The 27,210-nt window shown below is 41.6% G+C and overlaps 1 long non-coding RNA gene across 1 annotated transcript; it reads right to left on the bottom strand.

Moving 5' to 3' along the window:
* Positions 1-203: 203 nt before the first annotated feature.
* LOC112465726 lies at positions 204-2,773 on the bottom strand. The gene is made up of 3 exons (XR_003042053.1): positions 2,597-2,773; positions 1,129-1,306; positions 204-1,029 (listed from the first exon to the last, which is right to left on the bottom strand). It is a non-coding gene; the product is annotated as an uncharacterized LOC112465726 (long non-coding RNA).
* Positions 2,774-27,210: the final 24,437 nt, after the last annotated feature.

The raw sequence follows: 27,210 nt of genomic DNA, 5'->3' as shown, positions 1-27,210 counted from the left end.
CGGCAACTGTAATCGCAATTCCGTGTACGTTTTCTTTTCCCTTGAAAGACGCTAGGAATTTAGAACGTGTAAACGACATTCGATTCGCGTTTCGAGTCCCTCGAAACTCGACCTTTGCGAGGCGGCCGGTGCACCTCTCAACTGCTTTGAGAAATACTCTTCTTATCCCACTTGACGTTCCGCCAGAAATATACACGCGCCGTCCGCGTCCGTCGTCGCCGCACGCGCGCGACTCCACGCGCGAATGTAGCGAGCGAGTAACGAGATGGGGAGCGCGATAAATACATTCAAATTTTTGATAGCTATTGTCCCTTTACTACCCTTTATTGCGCGTGCCCAATCGATCGCGTCTAAAACTTCCACATTACCTTCCGTGCCAAATAATTGAATGCAAAAATGCCCGAGGAACTAATCGAAACTTGAACATAAACATTTCTTACTTTACTTTTTTCTTTCCTTTTTTCCTTGAATCTCGGAATGTGAAAAGTGGGAAGTTTCGCCGGTGTACATCTTAGTTTAGACAGAAAGATAGGGAATCTTCGGATGTTAGTCTTGACGGTGACAGCTAGTAGTAGTAAGGATGGAAAATGGCTCTGCACAGTAGTACCGAGAAGCAAAGGAGAAGAGAGAGAGGCGAGGAGAAAAGTTCATGTCGGCGTGATGGTACGGATTTAGACAACATCTGGTCCAGTCTGTTTCGCCGGTTCGGCGGGCAAAGCACCACCGATCGGATTCGAAATAACTATCATCCCGTCTTCGCGTGTATCTCGCGATTTCGCCGGTCCGTATACCGGTCCAGGAAGACGTATCTTGACCCAACGGACTTAACGGCGCAATTCTCTTAATCGAAAACGCAGAACACGCTTTCAGATCGGTGTAGCCACTTGATGGGAAAAATTTAAATTCCTCGTATCTCGCTCATTGCGGAAATACGTGTTATAGCTTTCAAATAAAACTGCGGCTCTTTGCATAAGCATGCACGTTTGTTTTGTTCGCTGAGCGCCTTATTACGAAACGCGTAGCGGCATGCTGTAACGAAAATCCAAACTTAAATCCCCTCTCGAAAATCCATATGCGCGCGCAGAATGCAATACAGGGTGTATTGTGTACCTTATATTATATACCTACATGGAGAGACACGATGTTAGGACAACGCGATCGGTGGCGATTCTCGGAGCGCCGGGATGCATCAGCACTGCAATCGGGATTGCACCCGGGTTACGGGTATCTCTCTGTGTGCGTTGTACACGCCGCATGCTTCTCCCTCAGTTATATGGGCCGGTATCCGCGATCGCTGTGTGCATTCCTGGGAAATCACACGCTTTCCTTTTATCTCTCCCTCATTTCGTCCCATTCTTTCCGTTCTCCCTCCCATTTCCCTCCTTCATCTATTGCCCCCCCCCCCCCGTCGGTTTAATACTTCCGCTTTTCGTCACTTCTCTAGCTCGTTGCCACCGGATTAACGATCTACAATTCTACATAATCGTTGCACGTGCGAACTTCGTTAACCTATATCGATCGAGGACACGTGGCTGCCTCAACAGTGCAACAAAAAACTAGAGCGACTTACCGCATCGCGGCAAAATCGGAGTTTGTATATTTCGTTGATGACGCTATATAAATGCTTATTGCTCGCGAAGCTAATTTCTATACCTTTTAATAATTATCGCGTGTTACCTATACGGCAATTTTGTAGTAACCAAAACCATGCATTTAACCCTTAAATTCTAACTCTTAATTCAATTGTATTCGAGTTTTCGATGTAAAGTTAATTTTATACATATATGTATAATAGTAAATGATTAAAATTTAAATTATTTCCAACTAACCAATCTAGATAGTACTCGTAGATTTTGTATTTAGATTTTGTATGTAATTACTATTAATTACAATCGCGCTTGAAATGTAAAGCAAGATATAAAGCAAGATAATGATCTTTATTTAAAATCTGAAATACAAGTAGAGAAACACGTAAATACGCTGGTAGCGTCCTATATATTCTTACGCCTTGGCATCCTCGATGTGAAAATTCTCATCAGAGAGAAATTTAAGGGTTAAACGTATACGTACAATTCACATATAGTGTTGCGACTCGTGGCGTGGCGTCGCGACGCGTCTGCCAGAACGTTTCGTGTATCCGTGCCCCACGGTTATCGATTTTGGCTCACGCACGTATACCAAATCTTCCGATATCCCTCCCGATATTCCCGGTCGGAAAAGGACCGAGAGCGCTTCGCGAGAATCCGTCGTCGTGGGCTTGGGCGGTTTGAATCGCTCCGATATCGGACTATTTCGCGAGACTCGTCAACTACCGCCGGCGCCGCGGCGGTGAGATGCACCGTGGAACGTTGCGCACGAGAAAATCGGAGTATATCAAGAATCCGCGAGAGCGGAGAACGTTATCGGAGCGAGTTAGCGCTGAAGCGGCGCGCTGTTTTATTCACTCGACTACTTTTTCCACCCTACTATCGCAAAACGACAACAACGGCAAAGAGAGAGAGAGAGAAAAAAGAGAGAGGAGAGAGAGAGAGAGAGAGAGAGAGAGAGAGAGAGAGAGAGAGAGGACTGGAGTGGGGTGAGAATTGTAGAGACGAACCTGACGTGCACTCCGTCTATCTCTCCCTTTCTCTGTCTCTCTCCCTCTTTCTCTCCCACGTGCGAGAAAGGCCGCGAGATAACGCGGCCCTTTGTCTTATCGTATCGCGCGCGCGATACGACACGGAGGACGCGCAATGACACGACACGACGCGATACGACACACGCACGAGCGACACGATACTCGGCTCGCGACTGAGTTTGACATCGTCGCCGCCGAGGGTGTCTCGCGGAAGAGAAGAGCTCTACCCCCACCGGCGCTGCTCAGGCGCCACATGGAGCCGCGCTTGGGGTAGGGGGGAGACCTCCTCTCGATAGAGTATGTATAAAGCCTCGAGAGTGATATAACGTTACGTCAGAGCGCTTGCGCCCGGTGCTCCGCTCGTGCGTTGCGTTTGTTCGCTTGTCCTCTCGTTCGCTTGCTCGCTCGCTAGCTCGCATTGCCACAAAGTGGCAACTGGCAACCGGTGGTACCGGCCGCAGCGTCGGTGGGTATTTATGTAGACGATGCATCGCGTCACGCTAATGGGCCCAGCCGCAAGCCGATACAGCCGCGAGTCGAGTCTAGTCTAGTCTCCCTCTGTCGCTGCCACTGCCGCGTTGATGACGCACCCCAGACGCCACAACTACTTAACCCTTTATTCGCTAACGTCGTTTTCGGGGAACTCTAGTTTCTTATCCACTCTAGCTGTCTCCGTCGTTCGCACCGCTGCGCTCAAATTTTCGATCTATAGACAGGCATGCTGCATTGCTGCAAGCTCTCAACCATTAATTTTTCATATACAAATTGGCGCATTGAGACCAGCTATTTTTAGCATTCAGCTGATTCAGTTGCAATCGTAATTATATATTAACAAATGAAATCAAATTAGTAGATATTTCGGTGAATTGTTATGTGGGAATTGTAGATGCCAGAAATAACATCCGATTGTCATCTCAATGTAGAGTTTATAATAGAATTTCGATTCGAGATTAAAATACTATTTATCGAGATTCAAAGCAAATATTGCCAGGGAGATCAATAAGCTGGACTCGAAACGGCGCAATCCAAGGTCAAGAAATAGAGACTGGAGAGAAATGCGAATGGAAAAAAAGTTATTTCAACTTTTGCATTTATTACCAAGCAGCCAGTGTATCACAATACCGAGCGAATGTGACGTTATACCGTACGACGCGGCGCGGCGTATCGCGTTAATAAATCAATGCCCGAGCATCGATTTGCGCGCTGTCTCCGTCCACCTGCCAACGCAACGGCGTTACGTACGTGGCTTCGTGGCGGCTTCGCACACCGGCTCATTTGTTACTGATGAAAGGAATGTGAGTCGGACTTGCGTAGCAGATAAAACGGCAGCGACGATAAGCGGGAACGCATAGCGTTGCCAACACGTGGATCTTAATGCGGGACCGGCTTGGCACTTGGCACGCAAAAATGACTGCGCCGTCGACGTCGCGTCGTCGCGATCATGTAAATAATAAGAGCACACGCGGAACGCATTAACACTTCGATTACCGCATCGTATGTGCGCAAACAACGCATTTTTTCGGCATCTGTACACGACATTGCTCTCTTAACACGTGATTGCCATTGTAGTCATCCATAATCGACATCTGATTTTTCAGTGATGCCCTAATAATCATCTGGTGACCAGCGTAATCGAAAATTTTCAACTCTTGTAACAAATAAATGTCTAATATAAAATTTTGACTGAGGGCGACGTTTAATGTAATAATAAATGATGCCAGAGCCTGATCTTTGAGCTGTAATGCCGTTGGATGGACGGAATGTAAAATTTTTAATGATAAATAGGTAAATAAACGATGTATTTAAAGTAAGAAGTGCGTAATTCAACACATAAGAATATAGTCTTATTTAATCATACTATATTTTGTCACTACACGGAAAGAACGATTTTGCTGAAGTATCTAAAAGTTTAGCTAGATACAGATCTGAAAATAATTTTGCACCATAAAAATAATTATGTAGAACATTCAAACTGATTGCTAAAATGTCAACATTCTTTACAGCATTATCATCATACTTCAGCGATCTACTATAATTATTTTGATGGTGCAACAAAATCTAGCTAAATTTTTAGATACTTCAGCAAAACCGTTCTTTCCGTATATATGCTTATGATAATAAAAATTCTACTGTGGCGTAGAGGTACATGGTAAAACATAAAATTCTTTAGACAGACAAAAGGTTAACCAAACGATTTTATTATATTATTGTTTAAAAGCAGAGCGAAAAGTATAGTAGCAATTAAAATATAGCGCTGCATTTAGTGAGATCTCTCCGAAAAGAATCAGTTAGTAGTAGACTGTTCAAATCAGTAATATTATAATTGCTGGATTAACAGAAAGCTCAAGAGTAAAAAAACATGACATATGTCTCTGAATTTGAGTTATGTCAGCTTTATTCCATATATGAAGAATTTTCCTAAAAAAATATCGGTCCAAAATATAAAAAGTTTTCGAAAGCTATATTTTACAAATATGTATGATTTTACAGTAAAATCTCATTAATTAGTAAGATTACTATTTTAATCAATATTAAACTACTGACTGTGAACAGTAAGCTTAAGAGTAAAGAAAAATGTAATATGATTTTGAATTAAATAGTTATATGAATTTCATTCGATAGATATAAAGGTTTCTGTAGAAAAAAATTTTTTAAATTTAGGAAACTTTTCAAGTTATATCTTACGAATGTGTACAACTGTTACTAGTTTTACATTTTATTTCTACTTATTATAATTAGTGAGATATAAGATGGAAGAACAAAGTGTGAGCGTTTACATTGAAGATAAGTGAAATACTAATCTTTATTTTGTCAATGCAATCTTCACTGATTCAGTTTAAAAGAATGTATTTCTCTCCAACTCGCATTCGTATTCGATTCATCGTTCTCGCATAGGGGATCGAGCGAAAAGTGAAGCCCTTGATCGTAAACGAATTCGATCGTATACAGTTTGAACGAAAACGCAGCTACAACTTGTGCAGGATCGCCGTGGCGATTAAAAATGTTGTGATAAAATTGTAGGCGAGAAACGTATCGCCGAGAGAAAATAATCGTCCCGCTTCCCTTCGCTCCCCGAGTGCGTTGCCGCTCACGCAACGTCGATCACGTCAATAACATCCCTGCGCGCTATGTCCGCTCTCGATTACACTGTTATCGCGGTTGCATTTCGTCGTTGCAGCCATGATGTTACGTCGAGGGCGGCTTCTCTCTGCCGCCGTTATCAGTCTTCCACTCAATAACACACAACGCGGAGCGGAGCCGCGCGACGACGAATCGGACGAATCGCGCGTACACGTGGCATTATACAGTGCCGAGTCCCGTGAAGTGTTAAAAGGCTTATCTATTGCGCGATGGCTATTACGCACTTAACGATCACCGCGACAAAAAACCGCAGGTCGTCACAATGTCGGTGTCGATGAACGACGAGGGGGAGGACACGGATCGATGCACGGAAATACGACACGCCGGATACTCCACGGACACTTGCTGTACCTTCTCGTCTCGGTTAGACGCTATTGTTGCATGATCGATCTCTTCCTCTGCTTCCTGTACGCCGATCATTATGTTTTAATAAAATTTTCAAAATGCGAACCTCTCACCACAAGTGGGGAATGTGAGAGCAAAACCTATACGTTCTTTAATTTTTCATAATATTGCGTCAATGCAATTTTATTTGGTATTTTATTGTATTTTATCGTTTTCAGGTGTAAACTGTAAATAAAGGAACCTGGCAAGCTTCTCTAACTAAAAAATGAAAAATTTTTATTAAAAAGTTTTTCAAAAATAAATATTAAAATTGCCAAAATAATTATATTAAAACTAGTTTTATAATTAATTAAATTTAAAAAAAATCGAAAGAATTTATTTAAACTTGCATGTATGAAAACATTTTCAGCTTTATCATGGAAAGTTTTGGAAAATGTTTTATTTCTATTATTAGATAATAGAGGCAATCAATGTTCCGTACAATCGATTGTGCAACTTGCGTGTGTTCGCGGAAATGGCGCGTACAACGCTCGACGCGCGACGTAATTTTTATAAAAGATTGCAAAATTCTGGACTTCTCTTCGAGCACGATGGGGCACAATAAAGGTGAGCACTTCCTCGACTTGACGGCCGTGTGAAGTACCTACGAGGCGTGTACATAAGTTGCCGCGTTGTTGCAACAGGTGCACTCAATTTGTGACCCTTCGCGACCTGCTTTTATGCGCGATACGATGTACCTGCCTTCTATGTGACACTCCGATGCTCGTCGCGTTAAGAATGCCTAGCGTATTTTTACAAAATCGCGAACAACGGACTTTATAGACGATTCTCTCTCTTTCTCTTTCCTTTTTCCAAATCTGTCTTACGTTGCTTCAAGGGTCAATCTGTCATTGATAAAGCGTAAGCTTAGGCGTCGAATTGTCATATTACACAAAGCAGCCCCTCGGTCGATGGTGTTAAAATCCTTGCGAAGATGCGGGAAAGCAGCGGCGATGCGAAGGGCGGACGGGGGTGGCGCGTTGTACGCGAGAATAGACCGAGAGGGCGGTCGGTCGGAATACCGCATACATCACGCATATTCTTACGTTCGCAACGCGTGCCGGTAATTCCGTGATTCGACGGTGGCTGGCGGCACAGGGAGCCTACCCGCGCCCGCGTATTGTTGCCGCGTTAATTTACGAGCCAATTAATTAGCGCTGCCGCCGTGCTTAGATATTTGGTGAACGCGCATACCCATACGCCCGCGTGATACCCACGCGCACAAACGGTGAAGCTGTATTTTCGTCGAAATCCGCGTTGGCGATATTTTATATGGTAGGATAATATCGACGTCGGGATATATCGGCCAGTATAACTGCGAAAGTTACTTTGAAAGAGGGAGGGGAGGAAATATTGGAAAACGTTAAGTTAAGCAACAATCGAGAAAAAGATGGATTCCAACGCAGACGGACGCATTTAATAATCCAGACTGATTTTTTTTGCAATCGGACGCATCTCAACTCCCTGCTCACTCGTTATCTTCACGCGAAAGGGTTAACGTATTTTTACGTTGCCCGACGGAAGAACTCGTAAAAAGTATTCCCGGAAAGGCGCGGTAAAAATTCTCCCGCGGAAAGAGCGCTGGGGTGCAAATGTCACTCGCGCTCGCTACGGACATTATGGATGACACTGTCAGCGGCAGAGGGTCGACACGGTAGACAGGATAACGTGGCGTCAGTGTCCGAGGGTGCAGAGTGCAAGAGACAACGAATAATTCATCCCTTGCCCTGGTCTCGTCTCGCCCCGCCTAACCCCGCCACTCTTCCACCTCTCCGTCGTCTCTTTGTCTCGAAAAATGTGCTGCACATGCCGTCGCCGCCGCGGTGATATTCATCACGGCGTATGCATCGCGTGTCACCGTATTAAAGTACAATCAGTTTGCCACGATTCGCAACGTTTTACGTCGAGGTTTAATCAACTGTCGGAAGACGCGAGTTTTCCCTCGGAAAAGTGTGGGATCAACTGATACAGCTTTGAAGTGGTTTACCGATAAAAGAAAAATAGAAGAGCAAATGCCTGGTGCATTTTCTAATTCTATTTCATTTGATCAATAAGAAGTCTTTTATCTACATTTCTTTATTCTTATTGGCCATATTTCTGGATCAATACGTGTCCCACGCTGCGCGACAAAATGGGTCTTACGGTGGCTGATGGTCAAAATTCGCGTACAGAACGCCGAATCGCGGCGGTTGATTTAATTTCACGTGTTAAGGGACCGACAGATAGAAAATCTTAATTCCTCGTTCCGCGTGTGCCGGAGCCGGACTTTTGACTGTCTAACTTTCAATGACGGAGGTGTACGTGACTCGAATAGATTCTCAGGCGAGTACAGAACCGTACTTTTCTCTCTACCACCGAATGGATTAATTTCCGAAAATGGCGCGTCAAAGTGCGGGAGCAGATAAGCGGAAGATAGCGATAACGGTCGCGCGCCGATAACGATGGCCAACGCGTGATTATTAATCATGTGCAGGTTGCGCGTGCAACTGTCAGCACTGGGTAGGGTCCGGAGGGTGATCTGACTAATCGTTTCACCATTACGGAATAATGTACTTGCGCTCAATGGTCCTTTTGCCCTTCCTCATATTATTCGTCCTCGCGTCAGGTATAATCGACGCGCGCTCGTGCGTCATTTTGCGCGTCGCTGCCCGCGCCCGCGAGAATGCCGCCTGAAAATCATTTCGTTTCGTTCGGGAAACTGCGTCGCGGCTCTTGTGCGATAAGTTACGTAAAGAATGAAAGTAGAATCGAGGTCAGAATGGAAAACATGTTTTGACTGTCGTGCGTAGCTTACAAAAGGATAACATGTTCTCTGAAGCTTAACAGACGAACGTTGTAATGTACTTCTATGTGGGAATACAAAATTTTTGTTTTATTATATTTATATATAATTCGCACTCATATTCGATAAACTTGTATGAAAAATGTAAATATTAATGATGTTCTCATCTGGTATTTTTAGAGTGCAATTGAATTATATTTTCAGGAATAACGTTAAAGCGATTATATTACAATTTTTTTCGTTTAAAATATTTTATTTATAAAATTTATAAAATAAAATATTTTATAATTATAAATAATATTATAAGTTTATTCCGTGGTTCTCATTTTGAATAGCTATCAATTTTTTCAGATTTTGATAGCTATAGACAGAATTTGATAACATCATGTATCGACAGAGCAGAAGTTTCTGATATAGTTTATGTTTAGTGTACTTTAGAAATTACATATATATAAAAATGAAGACGTTGAATAATCACCGCTTCTTTCACTTCTATTACACACAGAGGAGAAAAAGAACAACAAACTTGGAAAAAATGAGAAGAGAGAAAATTCCGCCTACGGGTTTTGGTCGTTTCCGGTAATGTGAAAACGGGACGACTAAATCCTCGAGGCGGGATATTTTGCGGTAGGAGAATACAGAAGCCTTCTTGGTAAACCAACAGAATCCTAGCCCGGCAGTCTTCGCCGGGGATGTGTATACGCGTGTCTGTATGATGCGCTCCCCTACGCGTCGCCTGCTACTAATGCGGTAATAAATATGCATCTACATGAGGCACGGGGCCATAAACTGCACTCCGTCTCGCACGTATGCCGCCGGCTCGGCTGTGAGGCGAAGGAAAAAGAAAACAAAACGTGCGAAGCAACCCGAGAGAGACTTTACGCCATTCAAAAGCCCTTTCCGAACTCGTGTCCGCATCCACCGCTCTTTCCTCATTAAAAAATATGAAAAAATATTTTTTAATTAATAAAATTAATAAGAAAAATATATATTAATTCGCAAAAGGCGCTATAAGAGAAATCTTCGCTGAAAAGGAAAGAAAAATTTAATTTTTAACCCTTAACGGTCACACTATGAGGTCTACACCCCAGCGTTTTTTTGACTTCGAAAACGACCCAGTAAACCAATGGAAATGGGCCTTGTGCCGCTATCTACAGGTAGTTGGGACCTTCAAGTATCGATCCCCGTCGGTGGTATATTTTTCGGCCCGTTAGTTCTCTCTCGGCATTTTTTTTCTGCAAAAAATCGCACCTTCATACCTCAAAATCAACATACTTTTTGGAACGGCCGCATAAACTGCAATAATGAGTGAAAAGTGCGTCATCTGAGGATGAAAAAACCGTTTGAAAAATTAAAATATCTTAAAAATTGAAAAAGTTACATTAGAGTTAGTTTTTGTGAAAAGTCACTTTTCCGACTTTTTTTTCAACAATTTTTTTACATATGTTAAATTAATTTTTTGCAAATCAAACCTATACAGTCTTTTTAAGGAAGACTTAAACTACGACAGGATATTTTTTTTTCCTTAAGGTCACCTACAATTTTTTATACACGTGCAAACACGCTGGGGGTGTATTTCACCCAGTGTGACCGGTACGGGATTCTCGGGAAGTGTGACCGAAAAGGGTTAAAGAAAAAGATTGATCGATGAATTTATAGTTGAAACATGAAAACTTCGGAACGTTGTATACATATGTACAAGGCAGAGAAGTGGATATCATCGACTAGATAGGTAAGATTTTTTTTGTGATGCAACGCGTTCGTCTATAATGGCTGCAGCTTTAATATAAAAATTGCTTTCGCGTGGCATCGCGACGCGAGAGTCGGGCGGGACCTTCCCTTCCTTCAGTTCCTTCCACGCGACGGACTTTGTCGGAGCGGAGCTGCGTGCCGAGCATTTCAATCCGATTGTGAACAACTTGCAGAACGCGGCAGCGATGGGCACGTCCGAGCTCCTCTCGCAAATTACACGCGACGCGCGGTTGTTTTAAAAGATTGTCTCTTCCAGACTGACGTCTTTAATCTCGCGATGCAAGTACCCGTTCCATTTCGCCTTCCAACGTAAACGCGAGAATCCAAAATCTATATCTATATCTTCGCCTTTCTCCAACGACAAGCGTCACATCTCGAAATCGCATACACGAGCGTCATCTCGAATCTGCTTACAATTAGTAAAAGATATATATTCACATAGAAAAGCAGTGCTCTGTGCTCAGTGCTCAGAGCACAAAAGATTCTATATTCACATGAGTTTTGGCATTTTGTGCTAACGACAGATTTTTCTCCTCAGTGAATAATGTTTAATTTATTAAAATTTATTTCATACTTGCTACAAAATAATAGCTATTTAATTTCTCGATTGTCATTCTGCATATCTGAAAATGTTACGTTCACGACTCGTCGCGAAATAAATAATCTAATCTACTTTTTAATCATTGAAAGAGAATACGATGGTATCGAGTGAACAAAACAATGTATAAAATGTCAGAAATTTTTGCGCACACTGATAACAGACGTTTTGTCGTGATGCAATTATCGCGACACGCGTCACGCTCGATTTCGTTAATGCCACGTTAAGCGATAAACCGGCGCGCCGCGCCGCTACGTTTCGTCCTGCTTCTTTTTGTGGTTCGTCACGACTCGCCCCGTTGCAAGTTCCAACGAGACCTCTCCATCGGCGTCGTGTGGCGAAGCATAGCGCGCTGCGTCCGACAGGCGTGTAATTCACCTACCACGAAAAATCATCGCGCCGGAAAAAACGTCGCGACGGAGAGTTCCAGCGAAACTGGCGAAAGAAGAGAGGAGAACAACGGGAATTCTCGCTCGATTTCACGAACATTATTAGGACGACAGGAAAATCGGTCCCGGTCGGATAAAGCCGTCTATCTCAGGCGGAATAACCGTTGAGTACGCGTCTCGATATTACGTTGACTCTTAAATGTACTTCGGATATGAATTCAACAATTTTGTATTTGCATATATAATTCGAACTCTTAATCGGTTTAAAGCGACTCGATTCGCAGAAGGGCGTTTAACGCGAGCGATTGCGTCAACGAGGAAACCTTTTTCGCATGCTTTTTTTGCGTAACTATGTGGAATTTTTAATCGATAGACACTCAGATGACGTGTTTGGCAACTGGCCAAAGCGATGGTCCGATGGTGCCTGGTGCCTTCGACTGGTTTCACTGACTAGTCTTCGCGTAACACTCGGTTTTCCTAGTAGATATTGGGAGATTTATATCAGCCGGCTACCGAAATTAATCTAGCGAAAAGCTAGAAACCCCTTCCACTCTGTGGCAAAGGGTCTGGTTCCGCTGAGGTTAATATAAGTTGCGGCCTCCCACCATGGAAAAACGAGCACCTGCGGCTACGTGAAATTCCGTCGGGATGAAATTGGATCTAGATGCGAGTGCATATCCGGGCCACCGTATATACGCCACCGTTTAGTGCTCCTCTCGATATATATTTAATTCCACGGTAATCAGCAGCGAAAGTTGCACGAAATAAACTGGGAGAATACGAATATCCATTTATATAGGCATTTTTCGCATTGAGACAATTAAAACGTTCATTTATCTGTCCGCGTTTTATATGTAGAATAATTTTTGCAATTATAATTCTCTCGTTTCGTAGTATTACCTATATACTGCCTTAAATTTACGATTTTTGCTACATCAGAAAATAATACAATTAATGCGCAATTTTTTAACTTAGATAAAGAATTCGAGCGTATAGTACACAATAGGTGAGGCTGATGAGATGCAATTCTCTTTTTTTTTTACTTATTTATCTATATTATAAGCGCAAACTTATCTTCCAATATGCAATAGAATAGGTATTGATTAATATTACACTTAACTTTTTGTGTAAGAGCTTCAAAAGAAACATGTTCGTACAATTTCTATTTTTGCTCGAAGCTTACTTTCCCGTAACGGTCCTCGTAACGGTACGGAACAAATTTTATTCTCGTCTCGATCATTGTACCCGTTAAAATTCGTTTGATATCCCACATAAAACGCTACATTCGAGGAAGAAAGTATCATTTCGATACGATCTAATTTGTCTGCATGAATACCCGTAATTTATCCGAATAGCCTGTCAGGCGGATTGCACTCTGTTCTAGATAAGAGAATACTTTCGTTGCATTTTTCAAAGAATCGTGCATGCAAAATGAAAGGGACTCTCGTTCCATACGACCATATATGTTATTCGTAAAAAATTCAGCGCGCGTTGAAAGCACTAAAATTCATACCGATCTCTAAACAGGTTCTAACCTTAATCCACTACTATTGCCATGTCTCGAATCGTTGCCTCGAGGGATATGGTAAAGATATTATTTTTGTTCGTAATATCTGGTGATTCGCGAAGTCAATCGCAAATTGACCAGTGATATATATATATATATATATATATATATATATATAAAATATATATCAAAAGAGATCAAGATATATATATATTATCGGTCTCTTTCTCTCCTCTCTCGCTTCCCTTACTTACAATATTTCATGCCGCTGCGTCGTAACGACCACCTTTGACCCTGTGTCCAATATCCGTAGACGGGTGAAACGGCGGTGACAAAAGAAAAAAAGAGGAAAAAAGGAGCAAAAAGGCACGTCTGAGCTTGACGGCTTTCTCGCACGGTTGATTGAGCCGGATGACCAGGACGATTTAATGGACGACACGAAAATTATCGTCGCCTTTCCCGGCCGCGTGGCTCATTGTTGCCAGAAGGCTGAATTTATCGGGCAGATCGAATCGGCCGGTCGGTCGGAATAGCTGCATCAAGGTAGATAGATGGTTGTACTCTCGTACGTAGCAGAGAGACTTCGATTTTCGATACGCTTGACGCTCGCCCGCTTGCTCACATTCGCGAGCCAACAAATATTTTTCGATTCTGTTATAATCGACTTACGCTTAACGTCGTTCTGCTCCGAACAAAGCTTTATAAAACAGGTCGTTACACGTGTTTATTGCAAATGTAAATGTTTTCACTCGGTTACGGACTTCATTATTAAATTCTTCGTTGCGGGATGAGAATCATCGTGGAATTTCACGAACGAAATTGTGAAATTTGCGTCGCGCGCATTGCGTTAGCGAGATGCGTTTCGGTGTCCACCGCGACGAGATTTATGAACACATTAGAACCATCCTACCTATTTTCTTTTTTTTTTTGTTTTTTTTTTCGGGTGAAGAGCTGTAAGTCCGACCGGGTCGGTATTCGGATTTGGAACTTTGCTAGGAACAAATATTCCGCGTCCGCACGATAGCTTTGTAACGCGAGTGATTTTCGGTAGGTATTCGAGAACATTGTATTTGCCCCTTTTAGCCGCCTGCGGCCCTACGAGCCCAGCGAGCCCTGCAAGCTCCACAAGCTTCGCCCCGACACACCGACGTACGTTCTCTCACAAAGCTGCAGCAGTATGCAAATGGCGTTCGCCGTTGTGCGAAACGTACGACAACGCGCGCACATATCGCTCGTGAATCACATTTAGGTGGTCCAACAATCGAAACGATACTTCATTACGGAATAAGAATCAATTAACAGTGTATCGCGAATAAACTTGCGTGGGAAAATTTTTGGCCGTGCCGTACAAACAGTCACCCATCGATTCCTCTTTCAAATAGGTAATTAAACCAGTTATATGTTTCGGAGAACATTCCCAGTTCGAAAAAAATCTATATTTTTTAGGCAATACTAAAAATGTATTCGATAACATTAATTCGACTTCATAAAAACGTTCCATTCCAAGTATCACTCCATTCCATTATTGTTTCTATATTAATAGCTGTAATAGAATCCCCTTTATACATAAACGTGAGTTTATATAAAAAGCTCAACTACATAAAAAAAAGTTACTAGAGCGAAACAACATTTTTTACATTTTTAGAATAAAGTTTTTTCTAAAATAAATTCTGTCAATTATATCTGTACAGGAAAATGTGTTACTGTAAAAAAATGAAAAACAATATTTAGTATGAAATTTTAAATATTCTCCAATGGAAAAAGAAACCGCAATGAATAATTCTACGGTGCTTCGTTTATTAATTTAATAAAGGGTCTTGTGCGAGTGAGCTCGTTTATTCGACGCGACGAGTAAAAGCCACCGAAAATTCTATACTAGTCGAGTAAATTCAAAAATGTTGGAGAGAGAGAGAGAGAGAGAGAGAGAGGAGGGAGGGAGGGGGAGAAAGGGAGGAGGCGAAACCGTGCCTAATCTACAGCGAGAGTGTTAAAACCGAGACCATTCCCGTGGAAGCTCACGAAGTGCAAACAGAGATCGGTTGCGTCGGAATAGCTAACCGATCTTTACGAACGACGAGAAATAGAGGAAGAGCGCGAGAAGATGATGAAAAGAAAAAGGAAAAGGGGAAGGAAGGCCGGATCGTCTTGCTACCGAAAAGCTTCGTGAAACTGCTCGTAAAAATTGACTGTTTTGTTGTGTACTGCCAGAATTTACGTGCTTGCGCGATGTTCTTTTACGAGCATAAAATTTTACGGCATGCAACACATGCGACACATTAGATTTCAGACACAGCGAAAACTGGGAAATGCGATTTTCTACGATACTTTGATTGAAAATTGAGTTTTGCTGAAAGCGGGTGCTAATAAACACGGTGTTCTTTTTAGTATAGCCCAACTAAACTTTGAAAATTGTCTGTCTTTCAACAAAAATATTAGTGGAATCGTATCAACATGACGTTTCCTCAAGTACCTGCTTGTGGTGCTAGCGATACCTATATCGGAAAATGGCACATTTCTATATTTCACAATCAGTGCTTCAAACGAAGAAAATGTGAGAATGAAGGCCGGGTCGGGATCGAACCCAGGATCCTTCAGTTGTTAATCTTCCGCGCGGAGCCATGCGTCACCCCATTCCTCAAGTACTTGTATATAAGGTATAAGTACTCAAAAAATTATCTATAATGGAAATGGTTATTTTCATCTGGAGAGCTTAAAAAATGTAAAGCATCGAGTGGGCCGTATTCGAGCTAACTGTCTCAAGATGCAGCGCGCTAATTTGGCTTCGCGATTCTAACGTAGCAATTTCCGCGAAATTGCGCCATTGCGACGTTCGCTTCTCCTTTTTTCCTTTTCCATTTTTCCTTCTTCCTTCAACATGTCGCGGTGAAATACGACGCTCCGGTCGAGGGCCCGACCGGCCGAAAGGAAAAAAGTACCGTGTAAAGAGTCTTTGTGGATGACGTAATAAAATCTTCCTGTCTCCTCGAGTATAATGAGCGGCGTTCCGGCTACGGGGGTAAGAAAGGACGAGAGACGGGGATGACACGGCCGGGAATTAGATTTAGCCCCGTGCGCTCGCTCCTCCCGGCGGGAGATAAAGGGCCGACAAGGGGGACGAGGGCGGGGGGAGAGAGAGAGGGGTTTTATCTCTTCGCGTGATTAAGCCGCGAGGTAGTATATCATCGATTATATTCTCGTTAGACTAAGTAGTCTAACGGCGACGGGCGTACCCCTGCGCCGGTACGCAGGGACGCAGACGGAAGCTAAGCGGAGATTCGCATTTTCCCGTGCGTGCTCACGCGGAAAGATATGCGTCTTTTCTTCGTTTTCGCACTCCCCCTCTGTGCGGGCCACATCATATTTCGATTTACGGTGCAATGCGGCCGCGGCAATCGATAATCGAGATAACGACGGTATTTATTTAGTCGTTCATTACGACGATCCGCGTTTCCCTCGGTCCTCATCTTCGAAGGAAGAGATAATTTGTGCGATCTTCCGGTACGAACAACTAATGATATCAGATGGCTCATTGACTTTAAACCGTGCTAAAATACGACTAAACGTTTTACGTTTGAACCAATTTCAGGTATTTAATAATTTTATAGCGATATCGCGAGAATTTTTATTGCGGAATCAGTTTCGAGCTGAAAATCTTTTTTCCCTTTAACACACACAGTGATCAAATCCATCACGTTGATGAATTTTTTTTACGCACGTTATAGACCCTTCGAGATTGATTAAATTTTACACGTAAGCATGGCCGATGATAGAGTTTGAAGGAAATCAAAGAGAAAAAGTCGCGTGAAACAATGGAACCCTTCGAGATTTAAGCACTTTGCGTCTCCCCTAATGCATATGATACCTACGGAAGCCATAGCTCAGCGTTTTTACTGCTATACATTACTTATTTGAAACTGAAGAGTTCTTCAACGCGTGTTCTTCAGCGGTGAGTAAGCCTGTCGGACGGTGTGAGTCAGCTTGTCATATCGACTTTGAATCATGCGACTTTGAAAAATATTTTGAGGAAAAAATTATAAATGACTTCAACCAACGTATCGACTTCTTATTCGTAAGTTCGCGCGTTTAATCCTATTTCTATTGATCACCAAAACATATCTATCTGAGATTTAAAGAGGATAAAGCCGAAGAAAGAAAGGCTTCCATTCTTCTTGCAGCGAGTATTTCAGTTTCTCGCAAAAAGCGTAAAGAAAGTTTTTCATCTATACACGGAATATGTTTTCGCTCGCGACATAACTGGTTATCCGGTCTCGTAGGAAGCAGGAAGACGAAGTTGCATCAACTGCTGCAAGACAAGTTTCCCAACTGGATTAGTCGCGAGCCGGATTAAACGGCGAAGCCTATTGTATGACGGATTTACCAAACTCGAGGATAAAGTGGTAGAACCACCTGCGGAAAGTAAGAAGAACAGGGGAAAGAGCGAAACGTTCGCCGAATACGCGCCGCGATTGAGATTTACTTCTTCATTCATTCCAAAAATTTCGCTAAGTAGAAACGCAACTTACAAGTTAGAAAGAAATGTGACATAAAATAGCGGCTATTAATGCTTTACGACAAGTCGATCACAAAGTTATATTTATTTGTTTCAATTATTGTATTAATTACATTTGCATTATTTTATTAATCACAAAATTAAACACATTTTCAATATGATAGCAATAAATGGTATTAAAATCTATTTGTACAAAATTTGTTATACTAGACACTACAGACGCGCGCTACGCGCGCGCTATTTATCTTTAACATTTTACTATTAACCCTATTATACACAACTGTCAAAATATACAATGACAGCTGCAAATGAAGTAAGCGCAGCAAGGAAACCAATCGGCATCGCGGAAAAGCGGCAACAATAAACTTCACATCTCCTTTTTAGAAAAGGATTGAAAAAGCTGTATTTTTACTATTTTCCTATAGTCATATACACTCGTATTAATCTCGGGAAAAAAATATTCATTTCTTGCGAAAAAATAGCGACTTTCTTAGACTTGTGAAATAAATAATCACATGTTTTTCCTTCGGCTCATTATAGAAAAAATAATATCTCTTATACAAAATTCCCTTTCGAAGATATGATCTTTTTGAAAAGACTAGGTACATTCTTTAATCAATGTTCAGTCAGAATATAACAGAATTCAGAGGACACTTTCGTCTCAAGACTCAAGATAAATCGGGTGACGAGAACAGAGCGAGAGTCTGCGAGAGTACTCGATGAAAAAGACGAGAAGTGAAGAGAGGTAAAGAGTTCGCGCGCGCGCTTCATATAAATTCTCCTTCTGTGTTACTTTTTCTGTCGTCGAGTGGACGTCGAATGCGAAAAGGGCGGCGATAAACTTCGCAAACAGATCGTACGCACGATCGTTTGTAATGTATCTCGAAGTAGCGGCGCCAAAATAAACATAGTACGCCAGAAAATTGATGTCTATCGTAACGTTTACATTACATACCGCAATTTTGCGTGCTCGTCAAAGCGGTCGAGAGAGTGACAGATTCATCAAGCGCAATTAATTATTCATCACGCTCGTTAGATAACGAGATCATCGATATCAATCTCGTTGCGGTATTATCAGCATAATTACCATAAACCGGAGACAATGTCGACTATCGCTTGTTATCGAAATCGTATTCTCTTTATAGCAATTTATCTGAAATTTTTCCGGTATTGCGCGATAGTGCGTGACTAACACGCATCGCGGAATATTTACGACACGCTATAAAAATGTCTGCGTCCGACGAATTTATTCTACTGGCCTGCGAACTTTCTACCAAGTCGTAAGCTTTAGGCAGCGACTTTACCCGTTTATGCCTTCACCCTTTTATCGCTGACAGTTGGACTGTAAAAAAAAGCGCGAAACTCCAGATATGCTGCGCAATTATGATCTCTTTTGATGGTTTTCTTTTTTTTCCATCGTAGTAAAATATGAACTTTGTTTTAAGAATTTAATCGACAGTCCTGGCAATGATTATAATCGTGGCGACGATTATAATCGTCGTGACAAATTGTCACCGCGTTTCGACCAAGGATTCTGGTCATTCTAAAATTAATGTAATTTTAGATGCTTATAATATAAGCTTCTTAATTAAATAATTAAATTTATTGTGAAAAATATTACCTCAGCCAGAGTTTGAACCTGGAACCTCCCTCATTCTGTGACAGGTGTCGTACCAATTCGACCACTGAAGCATGTGGTAATATTTATCTCAATAACATGTATTAAGATGACAAACAATAATATATAAGTTGAAAAACACCTATTTTCAATCAAAGGTGTATATTCAAACCAAATAAGTAACATTTATTTCGCCAGTCAATAATTAACCCAATTATTGACGATTATTATCGATTAAATTCTTAATTGGGTTAATTATTGACTGGCGAAGTAAATGTTACTTATTCGGTTTGAATATACACCTTTGACTGAAAGTAAGTGTTTTCCATCTTATTATTGTTTGTCATCTTAATACATGTTATTGCGATAAATATTACCATGCACATGTCTCAGTGGTCGAATTGGTACGATACCCGTCACGGAATGAGGGAGGTTCCAGGTTCGAACCCTGGATAAGGTAATATTTTTCGCAATAAATTTAATTATTTAATTAAGATGCTTATATTATAAGCATCTAAAATTACATCAATTTTAGAATGACCAGAATCCTTGGTCGAAACGCGGTGACAATTTGTCACGACGATTATAATCGTTGCCACGATTATAATCATTGCCAGTACAGTCGATTAAATTCATTAAATTCTTAATTGGGTTTATTTTACTGATTTATCGAACGGCTAACCGATAAAATTATCGATAATTACAAACATTCAGAGTAATAACAAAGGGACTAAATAATACATTCTATCGTGGTTATTACATACGGCATTGTGCATGAATAGAAATTTGTACAGTCCACTGGTAGCACACTGGTAAATTGGTAAATAGCTCGAAATGGAAATTCTGACCTAATCGCACTTATTGAATTATACTAAAACGTAGATGTGCGTATGTTAAAGCGTGGACGCATAAATTTATTAGAAGTAAATTTAAACGACGAAACTTAACTCGGCGAAGCTGCTGGAATATTTTTCGAAAATCGAAGTTATCTTGCGAACCGTTATAATCACGTATGTGTGTGTGTGTGGCCGCCTGGTACTTTTAATAACATTTTTCCCGGAATATGGGGTCGGTATACCCGCTACTCCCTTCCAACCGCTTCCTCACTTTTTACATATTTTCCCAACGGTTCTGGAATTTTTATGAAAGTAAGTCGTAGGTCCTTTATATATGTATATATACGGCCGCACACGATAAATTGTTATATTAATTATGAGGTATATCGACCCGCGCCAATTCTTTGTCCAAACACGAATAATTGGATGTTTCGTATGATCAGTATAACTTTGTCTCGCTGTTGCCTTTTGCAGCCTTGTTACAATTATATTTTCACTGCGATATAAAACAAAATAATAATTTTTCAATTAATTTATCACTGATATACTATCGCAGATATAGGAAAAATATATCGTTTAACATATGCACGACGTGGCAAGCTCAATTGACATCGATGATGCCAGTGAGTACCTGCTGTCGCAAGTTCGCGTGTGAATTGAGTCCGTAGGCTGATTACGCGTCGATTATGCTAATCTCGCTCGCTAATCTCTCTTGCATGAAATCGCATGTCGCACGCATTGTCGCAAGAATACAATTATTTCCATCCCCGCTCCATGTTTCTCGATAGCGATTTGTTAATGCACGGTTGCTTCGAGATTCTTCATCGCATCGACCGGAGGGCGGAGGGATGAATATAAATTAAAGGAGGGGGAAAAAGGATAGAGCGAGCGGCCGGAAACTTGGTGATTCTCAATTTTCCATAGCTTATAGAGAGTAGCGGCCAAAGACACCTGGGTACCTTCGGTAAACGGTGAAAACTTTCCCGAACTTTCGCTCGAGAACAATCGAGATGCATAATATTCACGTTAGTGAATATACGGATAGAACGTTCCCAAGATGCACGGAGAGAAGGCGGAGGATGTAAACTCGGAAAATCGTGTGGAATTTATCGAGCAAGATTTCACGTTATTCGCCATGAGCAACGCTGGAAATGAAAAAGGACACTCGATACCAAATCCGTTATACATCGTGACGAAGCAATTCTGCGCGTACATTTTATCGAGGTGATTCGTTATATGCACCGTGTTTTCCGCGTTGCGGCGCTGGCGCTGGCGCTGCGTCAAAGTAAGCGCTACCCGTCCAAGAAGTATGCAACAACTACTTGACACATTGTATCCCGTCTCCTGGGTCTTAACGTCAAACAAGTTCGTCCTGATTTTGGCTCCCTAAAGTGCTGAGAGAGAGAGAGAGAGAGAGAGAGAGAGAGAGAGAGAGAGAGAGAGGGGGGGGGGAGTAAACCTTCGGTACCTTGGCGAGCTCCGTGCGAGACTTACAACTTACAACGGACATTCTTCGTGTTTACGCTCTGCGTTCGCCTCCTTGTGTTTCCTCGATCTCGCCGGATCTTGCCTCGCGTTTTAGCACACCTACCTTCCGTTTCTATCATCTTTTGCCGCACCATTACGTTTTATATTGACGTTATGTCACTGAGCGCGGTTTACGTGTGAAGCGCCGTGTGAGTCTCGTGACGCTATTTTTCCCCGAAATGCGTATCCCGCGGCTTCCATTCCGACGCGGGAGAAACACGTCAACGGCGAAATAACGGCGTAGAGGCGTCCTAGGCGCGGCTGGCGCGACCGTAACTCACGATTCCGCGAGGATTCGCGCATCGGAGCCGGTGAGATCCCTTCGTAATACCCTGGAGGATCGAAGGCGAGAAGGAAATATATATGTGTAAACCATATGTGGGACAGTCGGGGCACGCAGTGTCAGAGGATTTGAACGCTAGCCTCGTATGTTATTTTAGGTTCTTTCTTCTCCTCGTTCCTGTTCTCTCTCTTTTCTGGGCCTTCTTTTTGTTCGATTTCGTCTCCAGATGCTCCCAGCTTCTCGTCTTCCGCAATAAACATGGTCGGTCAATACTCAAGCGAAATAAGGTACAATCAAGATGAGGAATCAAAGAAAATGTAATTCTATGATACGCGAAGAGCAAAAAAGTATCGTGTTGTCCCATTGTGCAAAAATACATAGGTATACTTCCCAGCGTGGTATTTATCTTGATATAACGAGTAACACGTTATATATATATCGGGTTACATCGATAAAATGTGTCTAGAGTTCGGTCGTTGCGACATATATACTGAACATTGTTATAGCAATTGATACAAAGAACATTTTGCAAATTTTTTTCTCTTTCTCTTAATTCGTACGTTATATATATATATATTTTTTTTTTACAAGATTCTCTTTCTTTTTCTTTCAAGAAAAGAAGACTTTCATTAATTACTTTAATCATCACCTTATCCTTAGCGTAAGAAAGTGGACGTAACGATGAGCGGCAAATCGGAACAGAAGTTATTTGCTAGATTTGTTTCGGAATTCGAGGTGAGAGCGGGCCTTGATGACTGATTAAGAATGCTTGCAGGTGTTCGTCGGCCCATAAAGACTACAACGAGCAGCGGAAAATTAATCTCACACACCATGTGCGTGGGTGATAGGAAAGGAAGCTCGACACAATTACGAGGGTCAGACTCGAGAGGTCCCATAGGGGACGATCGGACGAATATGTCACGACTCACGATCGAGTCCGCCTGCAAATTGTTTCCCGCCAATTGAATCTTCTTCCTTATCCTGGCAATTCGAGAACAGAAAGCTTCCGTAAAATTGTAACAGATACTTTACGGCTAACTTGGAGAAGAAAAATCTGTCCTGTCGAAAGTGAGCGTGTCAATCAGCGCGGCGCGACAGTAAATTACATTTCCGATCGAACTGAAGATGTTGATTATTTAAGTTTGACAGAAGATAAATTTTGATATTTTGAAATATTTTAAGCGCAAATTAAATCCTATTTATTTAAATAAAATACCGACATGGCATCGATTATTCCATCAACTTGTTATTTTGCCTTAAAAAAACAAAATAAATATCTAACGAGGTAACGAGTCGGAATAAAATCAACGAGGCAACACGTTTTTAATTTAATCTACGTTTATTTGTTTATTAAGTATCGATAAACCTGTCAGCGAGTATAGATACCAAAACGCGAAGAGGACGAGACGTAACCCATACTTATGTTTGATATTCGGCCGTTTTGCTACATTTATAGGCGACAAGCCTTGTCGCCAAGGAAACGAGGTGCGCAAGTGGGATCATGGCAGATGGTTCTAACGACAGCTCGAGTTACTAAAGGGTTTGGGTTTAGCATCGCCGACCTTTCGCCCCGTCCGCGTCGCATCATTGTACGCGGTTCTCTAAACGATAAAGTAGCAAAACTAATCGCTTCTACGCGACTATACCATACTTGGTGCGGAAACGAGATAATGCACTGATGCCGTATGATGCAGCAACGTGCCGAATAACGGAGTGCAATATATAACGTCCCAGAACCGTGAGCATATAGCATTATTATTCGTGATATCCAAAGTCTGTTTTTACCAATGAAAGTGGCATTAATAGCTCTCGATTTATAATTTATTGAGAATCAAGAATTTTTAGAATTAAGAAGTGAATCTCTCATGAGACCATAATTCGTTAGAGATTTCGTTAAAGTCTAATCCTAATTGATCTTATGAGTAAAATGTTAAAATGTAGGAAATTTGAGATTAATGATCTAAGACTCTCTCGGCGAAAATTTGACTATAATATTTAACATTACTTTCAGACGCTAATCTATAACATTGTATATTCACCGTCAATTCTGAAATAGTATAACATCTAAAATGTATCCGTTAGTAGTGAATAACTATCGTTTAGATTTTCAGAATCGAGAGACTAAAGTAACAGGATATACGTCATATACTTTCAGACAGTCACAGTGCCATCTGAGATTATTCATGACCGACGTGCTTAAACGACGCTGGATTTTGCTCTTGCTTTTAACGTGATTGCGCCTCGCTTTTGTAAAAACAAGTATTCCTATATCTCAAAACTTTGGCAATAGCCGGCGCGTACGGCGAAATTCACCGGCCGTGTGGATTCCCACACACCTTCATATGTGAGCATCGAGAACGCATTGTCCGCGAACGGGGCTCGGCGTTCAGGCCGAACTTTCGACCCGAAACTACTATAATTTAGAACCGCGGAGCAGTTTACCGGCACGCGGACTTCCCGCCACCATCAGTATGTAGCGAAAAATCGATCGCGCTCTTCTGACAGCACGCGCCACACGCTCTGTAATTCAATAACGGACTTGCGGGATAATCGCTGGTTAAAATGGCGCAACGGGAACTTTCATCGAGTAACAAATTAACGCACTTAATCATCTTTGGCTTCAATTTCTCTTCCTTTAATATACTGCACCCATATATTCGTCAATAAGGTAATAAGTCAGCCGAAGCCTAGGTCATAGCAAGATTGAATGGTGGCAGGTAAATCGTTTGACAAGAGCGACAAGCGACGAGGAAGCGCAAGATAGTGAGTGAGTGAGAGGGACAGAGAAAGAGAGAGAGAGAGAGGAGAGAGGAAGAGAGAAAGTGGTGGCCATTAACGCTCCTTGTAATTTGACATTAGCTGTCTTCCATCAGCGACGCTAGCTTAATTACATTCCACAATGCTGGCCGCTTATTGTATTCTTGGACGGAGTTATGTTTCCAACAACGTCACCGACACCACGACGCGACAATGACGTGCGTGTGGAGTGTGGACCCAAGATAGATATAGCGTCCAAACGGGAAAATCTAAACGAATTACTTGGCAGAACTAAAGACGGCAGAGCTAGAGACGCGTGTATATATCTACAACTCTTTAGTTAGCTACAAGTTAAAGTTAAAGTGTCCTTAAGAAACGCAGTACGTCACTATGAATTAGTTTGTACCTCTAAGAATAGCAAACAGATTCTCATCTCGTTTTAGATTAGATTGCGTAACAAACGAATACATCGCAAAACTACGTGACTTTTTTCTGATAACCACCATTCCTAAATATAATAAATCATAATGATCACATGACGTAGGATGTAGCGTTTTTATCATAAATGTATTGTTCCATTGTATCAATATAAATGGTTCTAATTTCGATAGTTCAAAGCGCACGATTCGCCTGCGAGAGAAGTACCTACGGAATTGAGTAAAACTGATACGCAGAGCGATTTTTCTTTCCTTATTTGTGATATTCAATCCTGACATAATGAACGACAGTATAAAGGAAAGAAATATCGATCGGTGTAAAAATATTCAATTTCCTTCAACATGTAAGATACCATAATTTAGTTTCGTAAGTTTGATTTAAAAAATGTCACGAAAGCCTTAGTCGTCGCGCGCGCTTCGCCAAATTGCCTGATAGCGTAAAAAAAAGGAGGAAGATAGGGCTAGAAAAATGACAAGTGGAAAGAGAGAGAGAGAGAAAGATGAATAGATAGGATCGGCAGTGTCGTCGATCTAATTTTATCCGTGTCACGGTGGACCGAACCCGAAGAGGGAGGACTCTCTTTCTCTCTCTTTCCTATACCGTGAAAAGAGAAAACCGAGCTTTTGCGCGATCTGCCCACAGCGGGATGGAAAAAGCTGCTCATCGAAGCTTGCGACGACGACGGAAAACAGAAGCGATCGACGTCATCCGAGGCTCGTTAGGCCTCTGGAAAGCTTTGATCGCTCGGCCGGACGCCATCTCTCATCGAAGAGAGACAAAGAGATATTCCGCGCGTACGTAACATTGTCGTTGGTGTATCTGCGCGAGCGTATCAAACGCGAAATTTCGAATATGGAATGAAAATTCTTTAAATATAACCTCTCCGTATAAAGATCACTTCTTTATGCTTAATTCGATTCATTTTTTCAGATTTTTTTATGAAGAATCGTAGAAGAACTGTGAAAATGGTTGAGTCTACGTGAAAAGAAATATTTACGGTTTCGCGATCGACGCCTTTGAATATCTCATTTGCACGACTCTTGTCATGCCTTATCGTTCTCTCTTATCGACTCTGACGAATTCACGGGTCGACGCTTCGTAGATTTGGAGATAAAGCGAAACATGAGTGATAACTAATGACTGAAAGTAAACGTCGCGATCCCGTCCTGCAATAAATTGCTTGTTCCACGTGCGGCTCTTTTTGTCGTTGTGGTCGAGAACGGTGGAAACGACGGATCATTTTCCGTGACTGCGCTTTTTGTGACGTTCGGATGATTAGAACTAGAGATAGGAGGAGTTTGAGGACGGATGCGATGGACGCAAAGATGTTCCTCGCGTAGTCGATCAAAAAACTTTCACGAGTTACGAACAAAAACGAACAGTACGTCGTTTCGCGGTCGCGAAATTCACGGTGTGAGTAATCGGAGACTGCATTCGCGACAGATTTCCGCAGAAATGTCAATGGTCTCAAGATATTATTTACTTACATATATATGATTGAATCGATTGTTTCAGGAAAGACGTCAAAGTAAACTTTATATTCTTTATAAAAGCTAAAGAAAAGTTGTAGTTATTATTTGTTACTATATCCTTTCTCCTTTTTACAACGCAATGAAAGAATGAAAAATTTTAAGCTAAATAGAAAACCTGTCTTTTAGCGTAATTAACATAATTTAAAATCTTTTTACGTGTATAAGTATAAAGCTATAAAGCTATTCTAATGTTTTTAATTTTGATAATAGAGGAAATTCGGGTAAGGTGAAATACTCTTATCAATAGAACCACCACGTTATCTACAGAATATTAAGTGTTACAATTTAGCGGACAGCAGTAGAATTAGAATAAGCTGCCGGTCCCATAACATAACGTACAAAGCGGCAACGTGCACAACCTGTCGTTAAATAACAAATTAAAATTGAAAATTTGGCATATACCGCATACCTACATATAAACTTTTATTTCGCAGTTAATCTATCTTAACAGATTCTTAATTGCTTTTTGTTGCATGTAAAACTAAGATAGAAGTTTGAGCGGGGAGCACACACTTCTGCATAACGCATAATGCGTAAGC

This window comes from Temnothorax curvispinosus, unplaced genomic scaffold, assembly GCF_003070985.1.
Source record: "Temnothorax curvispinosus isolate PA1 unplaced genomic scaffold, ASM307098v1 QBEX01015436.1, whole genome shotgun sequence".
NCBI classification, from domain to species: domain Eukaryota; kingdom Metazoa; phylum Arthropoda; class Insecta; order Hymenoptera; family Formicidae; genus Temnothorax; species Temnothorax curvispinosus.
The sequence above is the reverse complement of the archived record's forward strand: the minus strand, read 5'-3'. Positions and strand labels throughout refer to the sequence as shown.